Below are 24,656 nucleotides of genomic sequence, written 5' to 3'. Positions count from 1 at the left end.
GCTGGAACTAACAAGAACTGTACCAGGGGAAAGGATTTGGCCCAGACTAAGAAGGAGTCTATCTGTGAAAGAAGCTTACTGGAACATCTCCGAGGGTGAGATTTACCTGTATTCAGTTTCTAAAATGTATTAGGCTTAGACTTGCACATTTTGTTTTATTTTGCTTGGTAACTTACTTTGTTCTGTCTGTTATTACTTGAAACCACTTAAATCCTACTTTTTATATTTAATAAAATCACTTTTGTTTATTAGTAAACCCAGAATAAGTGATTAATACCTGGGGGGAGCAAACAGCTGTGCATCTCTCTCTATCAGTGTTATAGAGGGAAGACAATTCATGGGTTTACCCTGTATAAGCTTTATACACAGTAAAACGGATTTATTTGGGGTTTGTGTCCCACTGGGTGTCTGGGTGCTGGAGACAGGAATACCTGCTGAGTGGTTTTCATTTAAAGCCTGCAGTTTTGGGGGCATGGTTCAGACCCTGGGTCTGTGTTGCAGCGGAGTACCATGTCTGGCTCGACAAGACAGGGTTCTATGGTCCCAAGCTGGCAGGGAAAATGGGCTCAGAGGTAGTTTCAGCATGTCAGGTGACAGTCCCAAGGGGGTCTCTGTGACCGAACCCGTCACATCTGTAATGATTTGGAGTGATATGAAAGGGTCATTAAGGAATGGATGAAACCAACCCATATCAATGGAAAATCCGGAAAGACAGTGGGAAATGCCATTGACTGGGACATTCACACCTAGTAACCAACAGCCAAGAGAAAGGAGATTCTCTCACACTCACCTCCCTGTAGGGAAGCAGAGCCAAGGCCCTGAGCTGGAGAACAAAGGTGACTATTTTAAGAACTGGTCTTTGCGGGGAGACAGTTGTTCACACCTGGGACTGAGACAGAGACAGAGAGAAAAGAAACCAAGATGGTTCCTTGAGCAGCATGGCTCAGTGGAGCCCTGGCTTTAGGCAGTATGGAGTACGTCTTAACCTTTGCTTATCTATGCTAATCCACGAGCACTGGAATCTCAATAGAAGTGGGGAACCATGAGGCTCTCCATGGCCCCTCCATGGCCCTGCTTCTGCTCCTCCTCTTCCACGAGACCCCGCCCCCCTCTGAGGTGTGGGGACACTGGCCGGGGGCTGCTCTCGGGCACCCTGGCCCATCTGCCCAGGGCAGATGGCAGGTCTGGGACGCCCCACAGTGGCCTGGGCTCCCTGGGGTGTTCTTACCATGGCCCGGCTCTGGCTTCTGACCTGGTCAGGGGGCGGGGCCTTGGAAAGAAGAGGAGGAGCATGGGGTGCCGCCCCATGGCAAGAGGGGGCTAAGGCCCACGACAGCTTCCCCTCCACCCCTTTGGGAAGGCACTGGCACCGCAGACAGGAGCCACACTTCACAGCAGGGGAGCTGATTATCAGCTCTCACACTGCGGAGTGCAGCCCCTGCCTGCACTGCTCCACAACTGCCCAAAGCTTGCAGTCTGGGGCCAACAAAAGGTGGAGGCATGGCCCCCTTGGCCTCCCCTTGGTTGCCGTGTCCCTGCGCTAACCTAAGGACTTTCAGATTCTGTAGGCCAGGTGACTAATAAATTGTGACCTTATTTTGAAAAGTCTGCCTGGTGTCACTACAAATACTTGCTGAGGTATGTTGATCCCTGAAGAGGGTGAAAGCCTCTGAACTGGGGTCTATCTCAGTCAGACCCACGAGCAGAGCTCACAGTGAGAAGCAGGAGAGCTGGAGTTCAGAGGTTCCGTTTCAGAGGTGTTGAGACCACATGGCTTACCCTTAAGGAGAACTGGGACCCCTGCAGGGTCTGGCACACTAAAGAGTTACCTCCAATCCAAGGGACTGTTTAAAAGCTGTGGCATAGCACAGCAGCTGTGGATCTGTGCTAGGTATTAACATAATCACACACATACTAATAACATATCTATTTTAAAGGCAAATCCTACATACAATGGTCTTTACCTAATGCTGTAAATTGAATCTGAACACCACTTTACACTTTATTTTTGCCTACCCACTTTCAGACATCACCAATTTCATTCCCACTCCTATTCTGTTCCATTAAGAGAATTTTAAAGCATGTGTCTATGCTTATAGAAACATACATAAATCACATGGTTTTACAATGCATCATATGAATAATGCCACTGCAGCCCTAATGCTTCAGGGGGACTTTGAAAAGAGGTAACCACACTGCAGTCAGCCATGTATTTTTAATGTGATACTCATGGCTCATACAGAATGTGGTAATGGTGAGAAAAATCTATTTTGTAAGAACTTCAAAAGTTATGGGAAGAAGAGATGCAAGGGAGCTCTGAGAATATTTTCTGATGGATGAAAATGATACCAACACAATAAGCTGTAGTGAATATGAGAACATAACGTAACATGTTAAAAGAAACCTGCAGCCATTTCTCTCAGCCCAGTGGTATAAGAGTTTGCAAGACAGGAGGCAATTCTCACCCTAAATTGTGAAGTGTATTTTTTCTCTCCTTATTTTTTTCAAAAATGCTTATGATTTTGAGCCTAATATGACAGGCAGCCATGTTAGTGAAAGTGATGTAACTGGTGGCTGGAAATTGTAATTAATGCCCCTTTAAAATCTATTCTTGATCACTATTGATGACCACTTGTGTTTCTTTTTCTTACAGTACCTTGTAATTTTCTAGGGCCAAATTCTACTCACTGATACTGTGTAAACCAATGCAGTCAGTCAATCTGCAGTCAATTACATCCACATCATAAAGAGCAGAGTCTGGCTTCTCAGCCTTTTGGTGTTAGCACTGAATTAGCTTGCTTTTGGAGGTGACAATAGACATGTCTGTTTGCAGTGGAAATTTAATTCTGTAATATTTGCAGTGCAAAGCAGCTGGAAAGGTGCCCTCAAAGATGCCATTGGGTACCTTAGTGTAGGGGGAACCCCAGATGGCAGAAAATGAGAATACCCAGCTCTACATCACCTACACCTTCCTTCCTAGCAATAGAGAATGTTTCACAGAGATGCGGCAGGGATGTCAGCTAGTGTTGCTAAGCGGGACCAGAGAACAACATGTTGCAGTTGATACTTTTCAGAGTATTGGCCCAGCAACTAATATAAGTCAACCAGGAAAGCCAATTTGTGAATACCTGGAGGTGAAGGGGTAATCACTTGCAGCCAGCATGGATTTACCAAGAACAAAACATGCCAAACCAGCTTGATTTCCTTCTTTGACAGGGTTACTGATTTTATGGATAGGTGGAATGTGGTGGGCATAATATACCTGGACTTCAGCAAGGCTTTTGACACAGTCCCATATGACATTCTGATAAGTAAGCTGGAGAATTGTGGGCTTGGCAGAACTACCGTTAAGTGGATACATTATTGGTTAAACAACCACAAACAAAGAGTAACTATTCATGGAATGATGTCAGAGTGGAGGGTGGTCTCAAGTGGGGTTCTACAGGGATCTGTTCTGGATCTATTGTTGTTTAACATCTATATTATGACCGGGATGTAGGAGTAGAGAGCATAGTGATCAAATTTGCACATGACACAGAGCTGGGGGATAAAGCGAAGATTCAGAGGGATCTTGATACATTGGAGCACTGGGATATAAACAACGAAATGAAATTCAAGAAAGACAAATGTAAGGTGCTCTGCTTAGGGAAGGAGCAAATGCCCAAATACAGACTGGGAGATAACTGACTTGGCAGCAGCACTGCTGAGAAGGATCTGGGAGTTGTGGATCACCACCTCAACATGAGTCAGCAATGTGATGCTGTTGCAAAAAAAAAAAAAAGGCAATGCAATTTTAGGTTTCATTAACAGAGGCATAGCACGCAAGTCACGGGAAGTGATAGTACCGCTCTGCTTGGTATTGGTTAGGCCTCAACTGGAGTACTGTGTCCAATTTTGGTCACTAATGTATAGAAAGGATGTAGAGAAACTAGAAAGGATCCAGAAGTGAGCAACAAAGATGATCAAAGTGATGGAATGCAAGCCATATGAGTAAAGGCTGAAGCAACTCGATATGTTTAGTTTAGAAAAGAGGAGATTAAGGTGGGACATGATAGCTGTCTTCAAATACTTGAAAGGCTGACATAAAAAAGATGGAGAAAAGTTGTTCTCTCTTGCCACAGAGGGCAGGACAAGAGGCCATGGGTTCAAACTACAGCACAGCAGATTTAAATTAAGTCTCAGGAAAAACTTCTTAACTGTAAGAACAGCAGGACAGTGGAACAGACTGCCGTGGGAGGTTGTGGACGTTCCTTCACTGGAGGTTTTCAAAAGGAGGCTGGAGAGCCATCTGTCTTGCATGGTTTAGCCACCACAAATCCTGCATCTTGGCAAGGGATTAGACCAGATCCGGGGTTCTCAATCTTTTTCTTTCTGAGGCCCCACCCAACACGCTATAAAAACTCCATGGCCCACCAGTGCCACAACAACTGTTTTTCTGCATAGAAAAGCCATGGCCAGCATTAGCGGGTAGTAAGCAGGATAATTGTCCAGGATCCCACGCCACTGGGGTCCCTGAAAAGCTACGTTGCTCAGGCTTCGACTTCAGTCCCAGGTGGCAGAGCTTAGAGCCCCAGGGCTTCAGCCCCACACAGCAGGGCTTCAGCTTTCTGCCAGGATCCCCAGCAAGTCTAAAACTGGCCCTGGTTCACGGCCCCGCTGAAACCTGCTCGCGGCCCCACATGGGGTCCCAGACCCTTGGTTGAGAACCACTGGACTAGATGACCCTTGCAGTCCCGTCTAACTCTATGGTTCTATGAAAGTTTAACCTGTTAAAGGATTCAGACCCATTTTCCCCCATGATCAATGAAGGCAAAGCAACGACTTAGCGTCACCTGTATCTCTTTCCTACCATGCAAATCAGTGCCAGGCATGAGCTTGGCCCATCTCAGGATTAAGCCCTTAGGCTATCTACAGCTGGCGACGTCCTTGTCTTTCACTGGTATAAATAAGCAGTAACTCCACTGAAATCAAAGGAATCACACTAGCATAAAATTGGTAAATGAGATCAGAACTGGGTCCACTGTATATCACGTATTCTCACTGTGCGTAACACCAGTCAATGTTACATTGTCTCTCAGCTCCTGAATAACCATAGTTGGGAAAAAAAACTCCCTACTGCCTATCTCATGTGATGAATATTATGTACAGCACATAATTTCTTTCACATTTGATGTATACAGTGTCTACTGGCACAGAGTTAAGAATGGCTCCGTTGTAGGTTGTCATTCATGGGTGGCAAGAGCAAAGAGAAGCTGGCAGTCAGTGAGGTGAGAATAAAGTGCTCTTTTCCTTGACTTCAGCAGGGACCAGACTGGGCCTTCGTGGCTAAATGCTGTTCCTGGGAATCCACATGGGCCAGCAAGAGCCCCATGATCAGTTTCAAAGCCTAAGGTAGGAAGTGAAGGCACATAAACTCTGACCTTGTACAAGAGGACTTAGCAACCTCTCTGTATGTCACAGGGAACCTCAGCTCTCCACAACAGCATCTGCAATGTGCAGAAACACAAAGGCACAGAAGCCGGCCCCAGAGTACAACAGACCATGCTCTCACTTTTCCCGATGGCCTGTACTACTAGCTGTAGCCATTTGCACAGGCACAGTGGGCTGGATTCCATCCCTCAGCTATTTTGCATGGCGTCTAAGCCCTTTTACAGGGACTTTATATCCAGGATTTAGTCCTTGTTTTATGCTGCTATGCTACATTTTAGTTCACAGATTAAACCTAATACCAAAACAGATTATAAAGATTACTCAGATCTCATTTAGGTACTTAAATGACACGGTCAGACTTTCAGAAGAGCTCAACATTCAGCAGCTCCAAATCTGGCCCTTATTTAGGTGTCTAAATGGGAGCTGAGCTCTATTGAAAATGTGGACAGTATTGCAAGGAAGTCTTTTTGTTTCTTTGTCCTTTTACCAAGCTAAGCCACAAACAACAGTGTTACAATATTGTTATAACTTTAAAGAGTGAAAGGTAATTCAGAGTTAAAACTGAAATGTACAACCAATGTTCTCCATCATGTAGGCACAGCACATCACCTACTTCAGTGGCCTAAAGTGCCTTGGCATTGGGAGAATAAACAGGAACTTATCTCCCTCCACACCATATATCAGCATCAGTTTTTGACTGCACTTCATCAATTGACAGAACTGAATACCAACCTAAATTAAAACTTTGTATGCATAGGGACAGTACCATATTCATGTGTACTTTACAAGGCTATGTAGGATAATGGGTTGCCATGGTAAAGTTGTGGTGATGACAGGTTACATGACGTCAAACTCAACAATAAGGTTTCAGCAGAATGAAAAAATGTATCGGAAAAAATATTAAGCAGATTCTTGGAACGAATTATGCTCTTTATATGAAATGAATGGAAAAATTGTACCACCTGCCTTACTTTTCCTTGGTCAATGTACCCAGACCAGATGGGGCTCTTCTAAACATCTGGCCATTTGTTCTGATTTATATGCTCAGAATACTGAAACTAACTGACAGCAAGTCATTTTCATTTCATGCAGGTAATTTATAAAATTTCCTATAATCAAAGTCCTACTTGAATCGTGGGATGATTGTCAAATAATTGCAGCTGAGTTGTGGACAAGACATGGAAAATCATGGAAAAGTAATAATGAACCTTTATTAATTACTGTAATTTGGAAACGCAGAGAAAACCTATTTGTTCAAGAAAACTTTGCTGGAACAATATAAGCACTCAAGTATTATGTTATGCCCATTAAATTTTTTGATAACCAGACATTTTGCTGCAACTCTATTACGGTCATTAATGTTCAGGGCTGACAAGCAGGCAACCCAGCCGCCAGCTGCCAGAGGCTTCACCTATAATGGATTTGTGAATACATTTTTTCCTGATAAAAAGAAGAGCTGTTTGCTGTAAATAAAATGTTTCAGCAATGCTGCCAATAAGACTTACTGATTATCAGGTCTCAGTTTTTGTCATCCAACAAACAAAAATCTTTCTATCACTTTACAACACTTCACATGTCTTTTAAGGCTTGCTGCAAAACCCATTTATCTTCCTGGGCTTTTAGGGCCTGATGGAAAGTTAGTGAAGTCAATGGAAAGACTCACCTTGACTTCAATGGGCTTTAGCGCAGTCTGTAAGGGAAGAACCAATGAAGAAGGCTGGAGTTTGACCATAAAATGGGCTATTGTATGGCTCTGATTATTATTTTCCAGATAGCAATTTTTGGTGCTTGGGAGTATAAGGCTACTGGTTGCAGTGTTTTATATTGTGCTTTTAAATATGTCATATCCACCTAGAGCTCTGCATAGGCATTGTTCAGTACATATAGCTGTTATGTATATAAATGATAGGAAATAAATATTCATGAATACTTTTTTTTTGCATTATTTGCCTAGCTCTAGTCATGAATATATTAATGGCATACAAGACATTTCAGGAAATGAAAATGTTCACTGTTCCAAATATTAAGGAAGGCAGACATTGCTGAAATGTTGTAAGTCATTTAAACCACAATATAAAAATTGCTTGAAAATACATTTAGGATTTATTAACACTTTTGAAGAGGGAGCAACATGACATCTGTGTTAGACCTAGGTTTACAAATGTTAGATCAGTTTCTCTAATGAGGCCTCTAATATGTTCTAGCATCATGGCAACGGCTAATTTATATAAGTAATAAATTAACAGGGCATAAATGGATGTGTGGGCTGTAAAGTGGTAGCATTCAAACTTGCCAATAGTCTTAGGTAACTAAGTAAGTATTTGCAGCATTCAGAGTATTCCCTATAGTAAATATAGAGGAGTTCAAGAAATATTTCAGATACTGAGATTACCCTGCATGTTTATTTTAGGTTAAACTGGTAGGGTTTTGAGGGTCGTGGCTGTATGTTCTCCTACATGTGATAAGCTACACTGAGTGCTTGTAGACCAAGTACCTTGAAAGTTGGCGCATTTTGTCCTAATTTTTCAGAAGTGACCAGAACTGAATTTTCAGAAAATCTTGAATACCCAGACGCTGAAAATCAGGCCCTTTTAAGATGTTTCATTGGTGCACCTAAAATCACGAGTCAGTGTGGCCCAAATCCTCAAAGATATTTGGGTGCATAAGTCCCTTAGAAATCCATGGGAGTGAGTTAAATGTCTAAATACCTATGGGAATCTGGCCTTACAGCAAGCTGGAAAATTTCCCATGGAAGAGTTTTCCATCAGAAAATGCAGTTCAGTCAGAATTGAAACATTTTTGCAGTAGTGTGTTAATTTCAATGAAAATGTCAATGGGGAAAAAATCAAAATGAATCATTATGACTCTGTTTAGGTTTGAAAATGTCAAAGCATTTCTTTTTGATAAGGTAAAAATGTTCCAACTTTATATTTTAGATTCAGTTTGGCTTGTATTACATTTAAACATTTATTAAATATTTGACAGTTTAAAAACAAGACATTTAATCAAAAAAATTGTTTCAATAGTTCAGAATTGATTTTTTGGAGAATTTTCATTTTGCGGGGAAATTTAGAAATTATTGGATTTTGTTCCAATTCAGAATGAAAACAAATATGAAGTATTAAAATTTTCCACAGAACAGAAATTCCAGTTTCCAATGAGCTCTACTAGTCAATTTTGAAAATGTTCAAGCCATAGAAAACAATTTCTGCACAATGAGCAGTTTGCATCATAACTCTCACTGCTCCTCATGACAAATAATATTTCTCACTTTGAACCAAAATTCCCCTTTATTCCATATTTGGAATAAACATTCCATGTTGTTAAGGCCAAGACGATAACAGAGTTTAAAAAAGAACTAGATAAATTCATGGAGGATAGGTCCATCAATAGCTATTAGCCAGGATGGGCAGGGATGGTGTCCCTAGCCTCTGTTTGCCAGAAGCTGGAAATGGATGATGGGAGATGGATCACTTGACACTTACCTGTTCTGTTTGTTCCCTCTGGGGCACCTGTCATTGGCCACTGTTGGAAGATAGGATACTGGGTTAGCTGGACATTTGGTCTGACCCAGTATGGCCATTCTTATATCTACCTGCTTTTATCCTGCACTAGTTATTAGGCTAAGTGAGCATTTGGCTCAGTTTTATTGGGGACAGCCGTATTTTTTCATATGATGTCCCAGGAACTTCCTTGTGGACAGTCAGTTTTTCATTTCATCACAGAGTTTGGATTGTTTTATAGCTCCAAAATATTTACATAGTATCACTGCCCAGAGTACAACTTGCTCTCCATTTCCCAGGAACAAACAGTCCAAATGTGATGAACAGTGTTTGGAAAGAACAGAAAAATCAAATGAATGTAGACACAACCAAAGCTTTTCTATGTTTTAAAGAAAGTCCTAGCAACACTTGTTCCATGGTAAACTCATTCAGAACACCAATCCAAAAAATATATTTCTGTTGCTGCTGAGTCAAAAGCTTGCAGTATCAAGACCAAAAAAGGAAAAATTTGTCACACAATGTGTAATTAGACTGTGGAACTCATTGCCCCAGGAACCCATTGAATGTAAGAATTTAGCAAGATTCAAAAGGTATTGAACATTGATATGGATGTCAAGCAAATCTAGAGAATTGTCATAATAATGAAAACAAAACATTTGAAGCAGATATTAAAGCCATTCTCCAATTATTAGAAATCAGGAGGAGATCTAGTGTGGGGTACAAATTAACCCATATCTACCTACTGTGTGGCTCTTACACCTTCTCCAAAGCATCTGGTACTGTCGGAGACAGTATACTGCACTAGCTGAATCTTGGGTCTGATCCAGTATGGCAGTTCCTATGTACTAGCATTCTTATGTAGGATTTTTCCTGTACCCTAAAAATGTTGCTACAAAAATGTCTCAGTTTTTGGTTTTGAATATATGGTAATCTGACCTTCAAGCTACAGAGCTACCCTGGACTGTATTCTTTGGGTGATGCACCACATAAGCTGCCCATCCAGAACACCTTCCCTGGTTCCTCATTCATGGTCATACTCAAAACCAGCAGCCCATAGAATAAATTACTCCAGATGGAAAACTGATCTTTGGTTTTGCTTCCTGGGCCAGGTAGAGGTGCATACTAGAGGTCCCAGAGACTTGTAAACAGGTAAGGAGGTTGGGGGAGGGGAGGAACATAACCTTCCTGACAAGGGTCACAGGCAGACAAGAGGAAGCACACTTCCAACCCTGGCCTGACTGGCTCTTTTCTAAGCTGGCCCCAGTGGCAGGCCACAATTAGAGCAGGTCAAAGTTTTTCAACCTAATAGTTTGTTCGACAAAAAATTCAGTTTTGGGATGACCAAAACTATCAATGAATTAGTGTCACTTTTTTTAATAGTTTTGACCAAACTGCAAAAGTCAAAAAGTTTTGGTGATGTTGAAACCCAATGTTTCATTTCGACATGCAAAAATTCATTGAGACTTTCAGGCATTTTGTCAAAGACAAGCAAAGAATACACAAAATGTCTGGAGGCAATAATACCTCCCATATGAGCTTTAGCCAGTGGTTAGAATCTCCCCCATTGCAGGAAAGTGCCCAAGCTCAAACCCCTTTTCCACATCAGGCAGAGGGGGGAACTTAAGCCAGGTCTCCCACATGCCAAATGACTATCCTAACCATTGGGCTAAATAGGGTTGTCAGGCGTCTATTTTTTGACTGGAACGCCCGGTTGAAAAAGGACCCTGGTGGCTCTGGTCAGCACCGCTGATTGCACCGTTAAAAGTCTAGTCAGTGGCGCAGCAGGGGTCTGAGGCTAAGGCAGGCTCCCTGCCTGCCCTGACTCCACATGGCTCCTAGAAGCAGCCTCCAGGTCCCTGCAGCACCTAGACACATGGGCAGCCAGGAAGTTTTTTTCAACTTTTCAATTCACCGAAAAATTTTGAAAAATGTATTTTCAATTTGCCCCAAAGTGATTTGTTTTAATTTCCACTGAACTGTAACATCTATTATTAACCCAGATCTAACTATAATCTCTGCTGTGATAGCAACAGAATGGCTGAAGGAATTCCCTAGAAACAATCAAATGCTAGAAATAAAAGTTCCATAATCCTAGGGAATTACTAGGGAACCCAACGTGGGTTTGAGGTGGTTGTGAGGTTGTTGTTGTTGTTTTTAAGCGTCGTCACTTTCACTCTCATTTTCTAGATCCTTTCAATCACATTTTTTCTGGAGAGCAAAAAAAAACAGGATCAGAGATGCACCTGCAACCTGTCAAACTCTCAGTATCTGAACTCCAGATAAATAAGCCTCTTGTTTATGGGAACATCAGATGTATACCCAGAAGCTTGACTAGCTTCAGTCTGCAGAACTACGTTACACAGGGCCAGATTCAGAGGCAGACGACCCAGGCGACTGCCTGGGGTGCCAAGCTTGGGGAACCCTGGGCTTGGGGAGATGTTTTTGTTGTTAGTGACAAAAGGGGAAATAGAATGTTTGAAGTAAAATGTTTCAAATATTCTGAATGTGGATTCATTTTTCTCTACCCTCCTAGAATGTTCTGGACCTTTGTAGAATCTCGTGGAACCTTCCAGACTTTCTGAGAATTATATTTTCCTTGAACCTCCTAGAATGTTGTCAGACATGCCCTTGTGGGTATATAAGGAGCGAGGCATTGCCAGTCAGTCAGTAAGATATAAGAATGAAGTGAAAGCCCAGTTCTCTTCCAATGAATACGAGTTTCCTTGAATATAGGCTCAACTCCTAAGACTTCCACCATTTCTTTGGCAGCAGTGATGGCATCTTCAAATCCTTTCTCTCTCTAGGCCACAATGAAATCAAGGCAGCTTCTCATCACAGTAGTAGTGGTCGTGATGTCCATCAACTGAGTTTGTAATGCCTTGCTTACAATGTTTACTTGGAACAGGATATTGTGACAAACCACAACTGAGACCAGAAATTTGAAGTCAGTGATCTGGTTTGCCAGGCTTTGTGCCACATGTCGGATTCCACCCTCAGCTTTACTCGACTGCACTAGTTTCATCAGGGCGTTGTGAACCTCAATCACTTGGTACCTCACTGGCCTTATGTTGTCAGTGCAGCTCTCCCAGCAAGTGTCACTTAGCTGCTTCATGGTCAGATTTGTAACACTTCCTGTGAGAATCTTCCACCTGGTAGTTGATGCTGAAAACAGGATGTATATCCTTTGCTGTACTCCAAAGATAGATATTGAATCTGAAGAAGATGACACTGCATCTGGCACAACCAGGTTGAGGGGATGGCATCCATAAGGCATGAAGAAAGCTCTTGGATTCAGCACAAGGATCCTTGCCTGGATGCCACTGATTCTTCCCTTCATGTTCTTGCCCTTGTCGTAGCCTTGGCCGCAGCAGCCCTGAAGCTTTATTTTATTCTCATTCAAAGTGTTCATAAACGGTTCTGTTGAGCCTTTTCCAATAGAGTCATCCACAGACCAGAAACAGACAAGTGTTCCTTTACTTGGATACAGCCATCCTCGTTGTCAATAAATCTTACTATAAATGACATCTTTTCACTGTGACTAATGCTGGGAATGCAGTCCATTTTTACGGTGTAGTACCTCAATTTGCTGAGACGCATCAATATGTTATCAAGCACATTCCTTACCATACGGTCAATCAATTTGTTTTGAATTTTTTTGCTGCAGTAATGGTCCATAACTTCTTTATGAACCACTCTGAGTAGGTGTTCATGCATGACCTCGTATTTCCCAAGGAACTTTACCAAACCAAGGAAATTACCATTATGTTCAGTGAACAACTTATCTAACAAGTCCCAGAAAGCCAAATTATTCTTTGCAAGGAAGAGGATAATTGAGATGAGAAACTTGAGCACGTTCCTCCAGTGCTGGGTTTCGACATTAATTATGTGCTCTTTTTCTACGTCTATGCATTTATTCAGCTTGAGCCTGGACTCTACCTACATCCATTTGGAGAAGGCCACAACAGGGCTGGGTGACTTTTCTTGTTGCTTCAGAGAATTAGCTAATTATACCCAGAAAAGTGAAAGCAACCATTTGGCATTCTTGTCAAATATTTTGCAACAAAAATAGAACACTTTGTCAGTTGATTTCGAGTAAACTAGCCAACGCCGATTCAGTTTCTCACCATTCTTGGGCACTTTTTTGTAGTGTGACTTTGAAAAGTGTCGCTTCTGCTCTTTTACTGGAAATGTCATAGCCTTGATTTTGCCCAGCCCATTCAAAATTGTACAATCAATATTGGCAGAGTATAGATCGCTAGCCACAAATCAGAATCTGATGTATCAATTTGTGGTGTGCAATTTTTCTCACTGCTGTTTCTGTCATCATGCAAAGCTGATTCTTCTTTATCATTTCTCTCCTTTTCATGTAAACCAGATTTTTCTTTGTCATTATTTTCCTTTTCATGTGAGACACATTCTTCTTTATCATCTCTCTCGTTTAGTCCACCAGGAAAACTGGATGATTCTCCATCACTCCATGCAAATTGTAGATCAAGTAATGAAATGGACTACAAATACAATAAAAATAAGGTATTCAAAAGTTTAACAATGGAGGGGGGCGTGAAGATGCTCCTTGCCTGGGGCACCAATTGGTCTAGGGCCAGTCCTGATGCTACACAAGAGCTCTAGTTTCATGGGGCTCCTACTGAGCTGCCTGACCTTGAGTAAACCAGACATTTCTCTGTAATCAGCTTTCACAGATGACTTTTAAAGTCAGCATCAGAATCTCAGAGTTCAATCACTAGGATAGCTCTCTTTGTTACCAGAAATTAACGGATGGCACCATGAGACCCCAAGATCTTTGGATAATTAAGATCTTCTTGCTCTAGTGTGGCAAAACCAAAGCTAGAGATTGGTACATTAACATTCTGGTATTTTTCCCCTAGTTCTCTTCCACTCCCACAACTGCAGTGTCTTTATTAAAAATAGTCACTAAGCTAGTTCAGCCATCCATTTTCTTGCCCACGGAGCTTCAAGCAGTTCCCCCTTACTTATCAGTGTTTACTAAATTAAATCTTGAGTACAGTCCACTATTGGGAAAGCCATGCAGATGGGTGATGTCTATTTACAGAAATATAAAATAAGCACAGAGACTGCAATCAGTCTATCTCTGCACACCAGTAGCTTATTCCACAGAGCACCACAATTATCAAATGAGACTGTGTGCAAAATAAAGTGCCGTTAAACTTTAGCTAAACCGGGGGTGTAAGTCTGTAACAAATTCAGAGTTTGTGCACAATGTACAAGCACAGATTTAGGGCTGTCAATTTGAGACTTTGATGAAGATTTCAAAAAAAGTTAGGAGTGAGACTTTGAAACCCATTGCACAGCCCTTTGCCACAAGAGGGGTTGCTTTTATAAATGCCTAAAATGAATGCAAATTGTTGGCATATTCCTCCAGCTTTGCAAATCTATTGGAGCAATTTATATTTATGTGCTTCAAGAAGTGATTTCAATCACTAAAAATTAGAGAGGATTAAATAAGATTCCATCGAGATAATCATTAGCAATGACATCAGTGTCCTTTTCTTACTTATCATCATTGCTACACTATGCACGTCTCGTTCCAAGTGACAGTCAAGATCACGAATATTATTGTGGTTCCCTCGATGAGCCAGTACAATTGTCAAAAATTCTGATCAACTTGGAGAAGACAGACAGTAAAACATCTTTCTATAAAGTCAATCTAGGTTATATAGCCCCTATTCCTGTAGTATCCAAGCACCTCTGAATCTTTAATATAATTATCTTACAACAACCCCGTGAGATAAAGAGGTGCTATAATCCTCATTGTACGGATGGACATCTGAGGCACAGAGGCCTAGATTCACAAAGGTACTTAAGCACCTAGAAAATCACAAGAACAAACGGAAATTTAAATAGCCTGAGTGAGGCACCTAGGCTCCCTGTACAATGAATGGGGAAAGATAGGCACAGACTGTGATACATAAAAGCCGGCATGCTAAATGGAGAGCTGCCAAAACTAGCCAACAGGAGATGCTGACAGGATGTTAAGCCCTGCCCCTCCCATGGAGATAGGTGCCTAAGTCTGGGCTGAAGGGACACATTTATCTCTGCTTGCAATTTATAGCTGGGAACCCCCTTTGGAGTTAAGCACCTACAGCGTTTTCTGTAAGAAGCCTGGATTGGAGGGCAGGGCAGGGAGAAGGACCACTTCCTTTCTAACTTTTAGCTCAGTGGTTAGGGTACTCATGTGGGATGTGGGAGACAGTCAGTTCAAGTCCCCCCTCCATCTGGTTAGGAGAAGGGATTTGTCACCCCTCATGTGAGTGCCCTAACCCAGGGGTGGGCAAAGTTTTTGGCCTGAGGGCCACATCGGGTTTCCAAAATTGTATGGAGGGCTGGTTAGGGGAGGCTGTGCCTCCACAGACAGCCAGGGGTGGTCCAGCCCCCGACCCCTATCCGACCCCCCCCCCCGCTTCTTGCCCCCTGACGGCCCCCCTGGGACTCCTACCCCATCCAACCCCGCCCCCCGTTCCCTGTCCCCTGGCGGCCCCCCGGGACTCCTGCCCCATCCACTGCTCCCTGTCCCCTGACTACCCCCGGACCCCCCGTCCCCACTGCCCCCCACCACCCCATCCAACCCCTCCTCTCATTCCTGACTGCCCCCCGGGACCCTCCAACCACCTCTTCTCCCTGACTGCCCCTGGAACTCCTGCCTCTGACTGCCCCCCACTGCCCCATCCAACCCCCCCTCCTTCCTTACTGCCCCCCAGGACCCCTTCAACTCCCTGTTCCCCGCCCTCTGACCGCCTCGCCCCTTATCCACACCCCTGCCCCCTGACCACCATCCTAAACTCCCCTGCCCTCTATTCAAACCCTCCCAACCCCCCCCCGCCCCCTGACCGCGCTGCCTGGAGCACCGGTGGCTGGCGGCCCTACAGCCGGGCCGCCGCGCAGCACAGAGCACCGGGTCAGGCCGGGCTCTGCACTGCGCTGCCCCAGGAGCTCGCCGCCCCCCTGCCCAGAGCACTGCACCGGCGGCACTGTGAGCGGAGGCTGTGGGGGAGGGGCCGGGGGCGAGCCTCCTGGGCCAGGAGCTATGGGGCCGGGCAGAAGGGTCCCGTGGGCAGGATGTCGCCCGCGGGCCGTAGTTTGCCCACCTCTGCCCTAACCGTTGGGGCATAGAATATTCTGATATGGAGCTCCCTCAGCCTCGCCTGCTGAAGCTGTTGCACTGTGCAGTCATGGCTTTCTGGGACAAAGTCTGTAGGTTTGGCTGCATTCTTTTTACCTTCATTTCTTACCTTGCTTTTGGCTGTATTAAAACACATTTTGTTTGACTGGGCCTACCTTACCAAGCGACTCAAATCACTCTGTAGGGCTGCCATGTCTTGGTCACTATTTGCCATTTTACCAATCTCTGTGTCATCCACAGCTTTTAGCAGTAATGATTTTATATTTGCTTCCAGAAATCATTGATAAAAATGTTAATACGCATTGGGCTTAGAACAGATCTCTGCAGAACCCCACAAGTAACCAGTGGCGGATTAATGCTTTTGCCGCCCCTAGGTCCAGAAATAATTGCTGCCCCACCGCTCCCAGCTCACTTCCGCTCCGCCTCCTCCCCTGAGCAGACCGTGGGGTCCTGCTTCTCCCAGTGCGTGTGCGCGAAACAGCTTCGTGAAGGAGGGGGGGGGGAAATGCGGCGCACTCAGGAGAGGAGGCAGGGCTGGGGCAGGGATTTGGACCAATAGGGGCAGGGAGGGAGCGGGGAATGGGGGCGGGGAAGAGGTGGAGTTGGGGCAGGGGTGGGGGGGTGCGAACTGGCACCGGGGGAAGCAGCGTCTGCTATTATAAATTTGCTGCCCCTGCAAATTTGCTGCCCTAGGCCTAGGCCTTGTCGGCCTAGGCGTTAATACGCCGCTGCAAGCAACACCACCATTCAATGATGATTTCTCCACTTGACAACTGCTTTTTGTGATTTGTCAGTTAGCCAATTCTGAATCCATTTAACGTGTCCTTTATTAATAATGTACAGTCTTAATTTGTTGTGAGAATATTATGCAATACTAAGTCTAACATCTTACAAAAGTCGAAGTATATTTGTTTGACAAGACCTATTTTTCCATAAAACCATGTTGAATGGCTTTAATTACATTCCCATCCTTTAATTCTTTATCAGTTGAATCCTATATCAGCTTTTCCATTTTTCTGCTCAGGAGTGACGCCAGGGTAACCAACCTAGAATTAACTAGTCATTGCACTTTCCCTTTTAAAATATTGGCACAACATTAGCACTCTTTCAGTCTTCAGGAATTTTACTGATATTCCAAGAGTTCTTTTTAAAATTGATGTCAGCAGGCCAGAGATCTCCTCAGACAACTCTTTTAGGTCTCTTGAGTGCAAGTTATCCTGGGCTGTTGATTTTTAAAATGCTTATAACTAGCAGATGTTTAATATTCTCTTTAGTTACTAATAGACAGGAAAGTACTTCATCATCCTCACGTGATACAAGTACATAATTCTTCTTCTTTCCAAATACAGAACAGAAATATTTATTTAACACTTCTGCTTTTTCGCCATCATAAAACTCTTTATTGTCCATAGTCCTGCTAGATGTGAATATTTCCCTGTTGTCTTTAGTTTTCTTTATCCGTGTTCTATACTTCATAATTTTGAATATGCAGTGATTGCTGTCTACTTCCCCTTTTCCCCTCCATTTGTTTTATTTTTATCTGTATTATAATTTCTAATTGCTGCCTTCACTTCTCCACAGAACCAGAATGGACAACTTTGGATAAAAGCCCTCTTTTTTGATAGTGGAATTGTGGCTTTTGGATCATCTAATACACTCTTTTTAAAGAATTCCTAGTTTTCTTTTCTTTTTTTCTGTTTGAATTTTTACTCCCAACCAATGTAATGCATAATTTTCCTCAGCTTTGGGCAATTAGATCTTTTGAAGCACAAGTACAATTATATCTCTGGTTGGGACTGTCCTCTTTTTGCCCATATTGAATGTAATCAGGTCATGAACATTGCTCCCAAGGCAACCACCAACTTCCAGTCCAGCAATTAATTTATTTCTATCGGTCATAATGAGGTTCAAATAGAGTTACTTCTTGATGGATACAATATCTTTTGTGTTAGAAAATCATCTATCATTTTTAGAAACTCTAATGTTGTTTTACTACTAACTGCATGAGACCTCCAGCATATGTCTCTCGCCTTGAAGTCCCCCATAACACTACAATTTTTCTTCCCACTCATGACAAACAGATGCTTAAAGAAGCAACCTGTTCTCTGGTTTGATTCAGTGGCATGTAACAGACCCCCACCAATACTCCTTCTAGGGCTTTGTTATTTAGCACATTGATCCATATGCACTCAAGATCCTGTGGTTATAAATGATCAATAACTCTAAAACAGATAATAGTGTCTTTAATGTACAGTGCTATACCCATCTCTTTCACCCACTCTATCCATCCTAAAGGGATTGTAACCAGTGAATTTAACATTCAAATCCACCTGGTTTCAGTAATGCCAATTATATCAAATTTCTTCTCATCAATGAGAACCTCCAGATCCTCTTGCTTATTACCCAGACTTTGGTTATATAAGCAATTTAAATTTTTCTTCTCTTTACACTCTTTGCCATCTTAGTTCAAATTTTGCACAGTGCACTAAAGTTTGTACCACATTTGCCTTCATAGTACATTCTCCTTGTATTATTTGTTTAATGCCTTCATGGCTGCACCAGCTAGTCTCCAATTGAGATTACCCACTCTATCTGCAAGATGCAGGCCATCCCATTTGAACAACCCCCACAATGTGGCCCAATGTGCCTCGAAACCAAAACTTTCATTTTCATGCCAATTGAACAGCTAACTGTTTACCTCCAATACTTTCTGCCTATTCTAGCTTCAGGGACAGGAAGGATCTCCAGGAAGATCACTTGGACTTTCCTCCACTCCCTTCCAAGATCCTTGAAGTCTTCAATAATCTCTGTAATTCAATGTGATGCCATATTAATAGTTCCAGTATGTATCAGCACCAGATGACCTCATAATCCTGTCCAGTCTTGCAGTCACATCTTATATCTTATAGCTCCAGAGGACACAGCACACCATTCTGCTGTCTCTGTGTCATTTGCTGAATTCTCTGTCCACTATTCATAATATGGAGTTGCTGATCACGATCCTTCTTAGGATAGTTGAAGAACCTTTTTTGGTAGTTTCTTGCTTCATACCACAAGAACCTCCATCAGTTATGTCCTCTGTAGCTTTCTGTTCCATTTCTCCAGAGGCAGGTTCCATGGTAGCTGAGTAACTGATTCAATACTTCTAGCCTGGGTGAATGCTTCCTGGTCACAAATGGCCAGTCGTCTTCTCCAGTTTCCACTGTCTCCAGTTGCCTTATAATTGATCCTTACCTTTTTGGCATCTATGGCAAAGATTTCTGAATCTGGTTGTCCAAGAACTCTTTGTTTTCTCAGATACTACACAATACTGATACCTGTGCTTTCAAAGTAGATATCTTCTCCTCCAGTATGGCAACCAGCTTGCATTTCATATACTAGAAATCTTTTCTGTCTTCAGGCAGAAAGGAAAACATAATATCTGCAATACAGGTCACAGCAGTTGTTCCCTTGTTGCCCATATACACTAGCTGGTGTACGGCCATACCTAAAACCAGAAAGAACCACACTCCCTTCAAAACTTCCATTTGCCCCTCTTGTTCAGCTGCTCAAGGATTTTCCTGACACTAATTTATACACTAACCCACACTGTTTAGCTTCACCCCTTCTCTGACAGGGAGGAATTAATGACTCGGAGAGCTTAAACACTGCTCTGATCACAGACCGAGCCATACTACCCCCACAGACTTCTCACTTGGCCTGTTCAGGGCCCAAAAGCCCAGCCACATGACCTTCCCAGAGAACAAATGAACGGACAGACCAAACACACAACTCAGTGAGTCCCTTTACCTCTAAGCACAGGATCCGCAGCTACTCCCTCCAAAACTCCTCTATTTGTCTGCAATGCCCAGACATGAATTAATCCATAAAACAATGAATTCTATTGAGGAATCTCTCTATTTCCAGTTGAGTTCTCCTGAATAGATTCTTACCATTGCTGACGGGCTACCCTTCTTTCTTTCTTCTCAGCATCCATTTGGACTTGTTGGGAGCCCTATAAGTTTTAGCAGGCTTAGGACAGGTATATCATGTTACTAGTATGGGTGTGCCTATACTAATGAGATAATGCAATGCTAGTATGGGATTGTGATTTAGAAGACCCCTAGTGGTGTGACAGTGCCAAGGGCAGATCCTACCACCCATTAGATGTTCTGGGCTTGGGCCCTGAATGAAGGCAGTAGGCCAAGTGCGACTCCCAAGTCCTCTATTGCCTTCCCAAGGCCACTGCCTCTCCTGGAAAGCATCTGGACCTATCCCTTTAAGACTCAACCCAAGTCAAGACACAAGCTACCATCTCTTGATTTCTTCTGTGAAAAACACAGTAAGTGTCATAGAATTTAAGGCCAGAAGGAACCAGCAGATCACCCAATCTGACCTGTACATCACTAAACACCACCCAGACACCAACACACTAAACCCAACAACCAGGATTAGACCAAAGTATTAGAGTCCTTTAAACTGCCCAAAAACAACAAAGTCCAAAACCCTTTCTTCCCTCAGGGTTGTCTTACCAGCCATTTCAATGTTTGTTGGAAACAAACGTACAATTCCTACATAGTTTCTTCTCTACAAGAGCATGAAAATTCAGACATAGCTACTGAAAACAAACTTTCAGTCATCTTGGTTGCTGCAGTAAAATACTCAGGATCCTAAGTCTCTCACAGCTGCCTCCCCAGTAACAGAGGTCATCTTTCTGAAGCACAGTACAGGCAGGTCAATCCGTTTCAGCAGTTTCCCAGCCCTGTCTATTAATCCTTGACAGCCTACTCAGAGTTCCAGGGCTCATTGTTGACCCCCATCAAGCCCCTTTGAGATTCTGGAGTCACATACACCTGTCACAAGGAGGGACTATGCTGATGCACATGTGCAGTCCATGAGCATGCCCAAAAGCCTCACCTGGTTCCATCTGCAGTCAGTGCTTGTGACGTTAATAAAGGTTCTGTGCTTTCTCTCCAACCAACCTGTGATATGCCAGAGACTGAGCCAACTCCAGCAATATTTCTGTTATGTTTGAAGTTTGGCCAAGTGAAACCTGAACCTAAATTTTGCCCATTTCCAATGTTAACTTTGCCAAAAGACTTTTATCCTCCAATCCTGAAATCCAAGTAACCTTAAAACACAGCCTTTTTCTCGGAAGCACAAAGCTTTGCCGCTTATGACGTTTTCATTTTATCAGAACATTCTGCCCATGTTCCTCAACAAAGTGCTGTTGGCAGGAAGTTTAAGTTGATCCTCACTATTCAGAGTCCTGAATGTCATTATACCTTTTTCTAAATTATCCCTGAGGTGATAAATAAATTGGGCATTGCTCTTTTATTGGTTTTCAGGTGTGCACCGAATGCACAGCATCTCAACAGCACATAATCTACCATCCTGGCTAGCCCTGTTTACAGAGGTGACAGTGGGGATGGGCGAATGTGATAGTGGGGATTCAATGAATGTCTGAAATGTACCTGGAAAACCGACTGTTAGCTCTGACTAATGGAGACGTTTCTCTCTTGAAGTAGCCAAGACAGGCCTATTAGCTCTTTTAAAATATCACACATTGCCACAAGATTTAATAAGTAGTCAGATCAAAGTGCCCTGAAATAAGCCTCTGAATTTTAACACTCCTAAGAGCTCTGAACCGAGTGTGAGGCAACACCTGTACAATGTATAATGCAAAGCTGGGACTCTGCTAGACTGCCTGCACTGTACGATAATTTGATGACACCCGGAGGGTATTTCACATTGTGCCGATTTGTCACATCTGAGTTGTGAGGGAGAAAGAAAGAGAGAGATTAAAAACATCAAACGGCAGCCAATTTTGAAAGTGATTATGTCGTCTGTTCAGGGATCACATAGCAAACTGAACTTAATTTCTACTGGACCACAGTTTTATGCATTAATAACTCAAGGCAATTGAAACAAGGCTAAATCCCTATGCATGGCACATCCATCTTGCAAATGAATGTAAATGTCACAATTTTACTGGTTGCTGCAGTAAAATACCTCCCCAGGATCCTAAGAACTCAAGCTACATCATTAACAAAAATTTCATCTAATCTCTTGTCCGTCCAGATTCTATCATTCTGGACACATTCTATATGTTTCTAGATCGATGACTTCATCTAAACCTTGCTGTGGCAGGGCCCATGCACTTTTGCCTCTGCTCAAGTCCACAAATGACTCAGAGACCTTTATGCTGCTAAAACACCAGGTGCAGTAGATTTACATTGGTTCGCACCCCCCTTGTACAATATACAGCCGTACTCCTACAGTCTTTAATTGTAGGAGTACGGCTGTATATTGTACAAGGGGGGTATAGCTCAGGGATAGCTCAGTGGTTTGAGCATTGGCCTGCTAAACCCAAGGTTGTGAGTTCAATCCTTGAGGGGGCCAATTATGGATCTGGTGCAAAAATTGGGGATTGGTCCTGCTTTGAGCATGGGGTTGGACTAGATGATCTCCTGAGGTCCCTTCCAACCCTGATAGCCTATGAGTCTTAGGGTACCCTCAGCTCTTAAGACACGGAAGGAAGAACAATATCTTTCTTCCCCCCTCACTGCCTGCATTCCCTACTTCCTTCCTGTGTCTTTTTGTATCCTCTGCCTAATGGCTTAATCAGCCTTCCAGCTCTCCTCCACCCACCAGTTAGGCACAGCTCTTCTTCACAAGGTCCATTCTGCAGTGTTTAATTGGAGCTGCAGTGACCAGAGTCCTGGCTCAGCCGTTTTTACCCAGCACCTCTCCACTTTCCCCGACTTGGTCATAGTCATAGCCCCGACCAAGCCTGACTTACGTTATCCTCTGCTGTACAAGAGTAGGTGCACACTCATTTCCGCCCCATACATATGCCGTCGGTGCTAGAACTGCATGCATTTCTTTTTCAAACAAATCGTTTATTCACTGAAAACATGCAGCTTCAGATTGACCATAACAATCCACAAATTTGACAAAGAGTTTTGGTCAAAAAAAATGTTGGCACATGGTTGTCCTGGTGCCCCCTTATACCTAATAGCCCAGTAGTTCAGGCATCCACGTCGGATACTGGCGACAGGTGGAACCCCCCCACCCTAGCCCTTGGGCAGTAGGGTATTTGTTAGGGAGGTTCTCTGAATCTCTCCTGTTGTATCATGAATTAAATATTCATTGGGCCAGACAAAGAGTGATTCTGTAATCTAGTGGTTTGAGCCTCAGCTGGGAGGAGGGACAATCAAGTTTCTGTCCCAACAGATATTAAATGGTTTATACAAAGTGGAACAGCTTTAATAGCAGAGGTGGGGGGAGAGGGAGGGGGGGAGAGAGAGAGAGGGCGGGGGGGGAGAGAAAGAGGGAGAGTGAGAGAGAGGGGGAGGGTGGAAAAAGAGAGGGAGAGAGAGGTGGGGGAGAGAGAGAGGGAGGGGGAGGGAGGAGAAAGAGAGAGGGAGAGAACGGGGAGAGGGAGAGAGAGGGGGTGGGGTGGGGAGAGACTTCTACTCCAGAATATGCCATACCTAATAGGTTAGGGTATTCATCATAGATAGTTAAGTCCCAGGCAGACTGAGAAGAGCTACAAAAGGATCTCTCAGAACTGGATGACTGGGCAACAAAATGACAGATGAAATTCAATGTTGATAAATGCAAAGTAATGCACACTGGAAAACAGAAACCCAACTATACATATAAAATGATGGGGTCTAAATTAGCTGTTACCACTCAATAAAGAGATCTTGGAGTCAATGTGGATAGTTCTCTGAAAATATCCACTCAATGTGCAGGAGCAGTCAAAAAAGCAAACAGAATGTTGGGAATCATTAAGAAAGGGATAGATAATAAGACAGAAAATATCATATTGCTTCTATATAAATCCCTAGTACGCCCACATCTTGAATACTGCATGCAAATGTGGTCGGCCAATCTCAAAAAAGATATATTGGACTTGGAAAAGGTTCAGAAAAGGGCACCAAAATTATTAGGGGTATGAAACGGCTGCCGTATGAGGAGAGATTAATAAGACTGGGACTTTTTATCTTGGAAAAGAGACGACTAAGGGGGGATATGATAGAGGTCTATAAAATCATGACTGGTGTGGAGAAAGTAACTAAGGAATTTACTCCTTCTCATCACACAAGAACTAGAATACACCAAATGAAATTAATAGGCAGCAGGTTTAAAACAAACAAATGAAGTATTTTTTCACACAACGCACAGTCAGCTTATGGAACTCCTTGCCAGAGGATGTTGTGAAGGCCAAGACTATAACAAGGTTCAAAAAAGAACTAGATAAATTCATGGAAGATAGGTGCATCAATGGCTATTAGCCAGGATGGGTGTGGATAGTGTCCCTAGCCTCTCATTGCCAGAAGCTGGGAATGGGCGACAGGGGATGGATCACTTGATGATTACCTGTTCTGTTCATTCCCTCTGGCATTGGCCACTGTTGGAAGACAGGATACTGGGCTAGATGAACCTTTGGTCTGACCCAGAATGCCTGTTCTTATGTAATGTGGGAGACCTGAGTTCAATTCCCTTCTCGTGGAATGGGGATTCAAACTTGGATCTCCTACATCCCAGGTGAGCACCATAACCACTGTGCTATTGGT

This window comes from Eretmochelys imbricata, chromosome 3, assembly GCF_965152235.1.
Source record: "Eretmochelys imbricata isolate rEreImb1 chromosome 3, rEreImb1.hap1, whole genome shotgun sequence".
Lineage (NCBI taxonomy): Eukaryota > Metazoa > Chordata > Testudines > Cheloniidae > Eretmochelys > Eretmochelys imbricata.
This window is presented reverse-complemented; position numbering follows the sequence as displayed.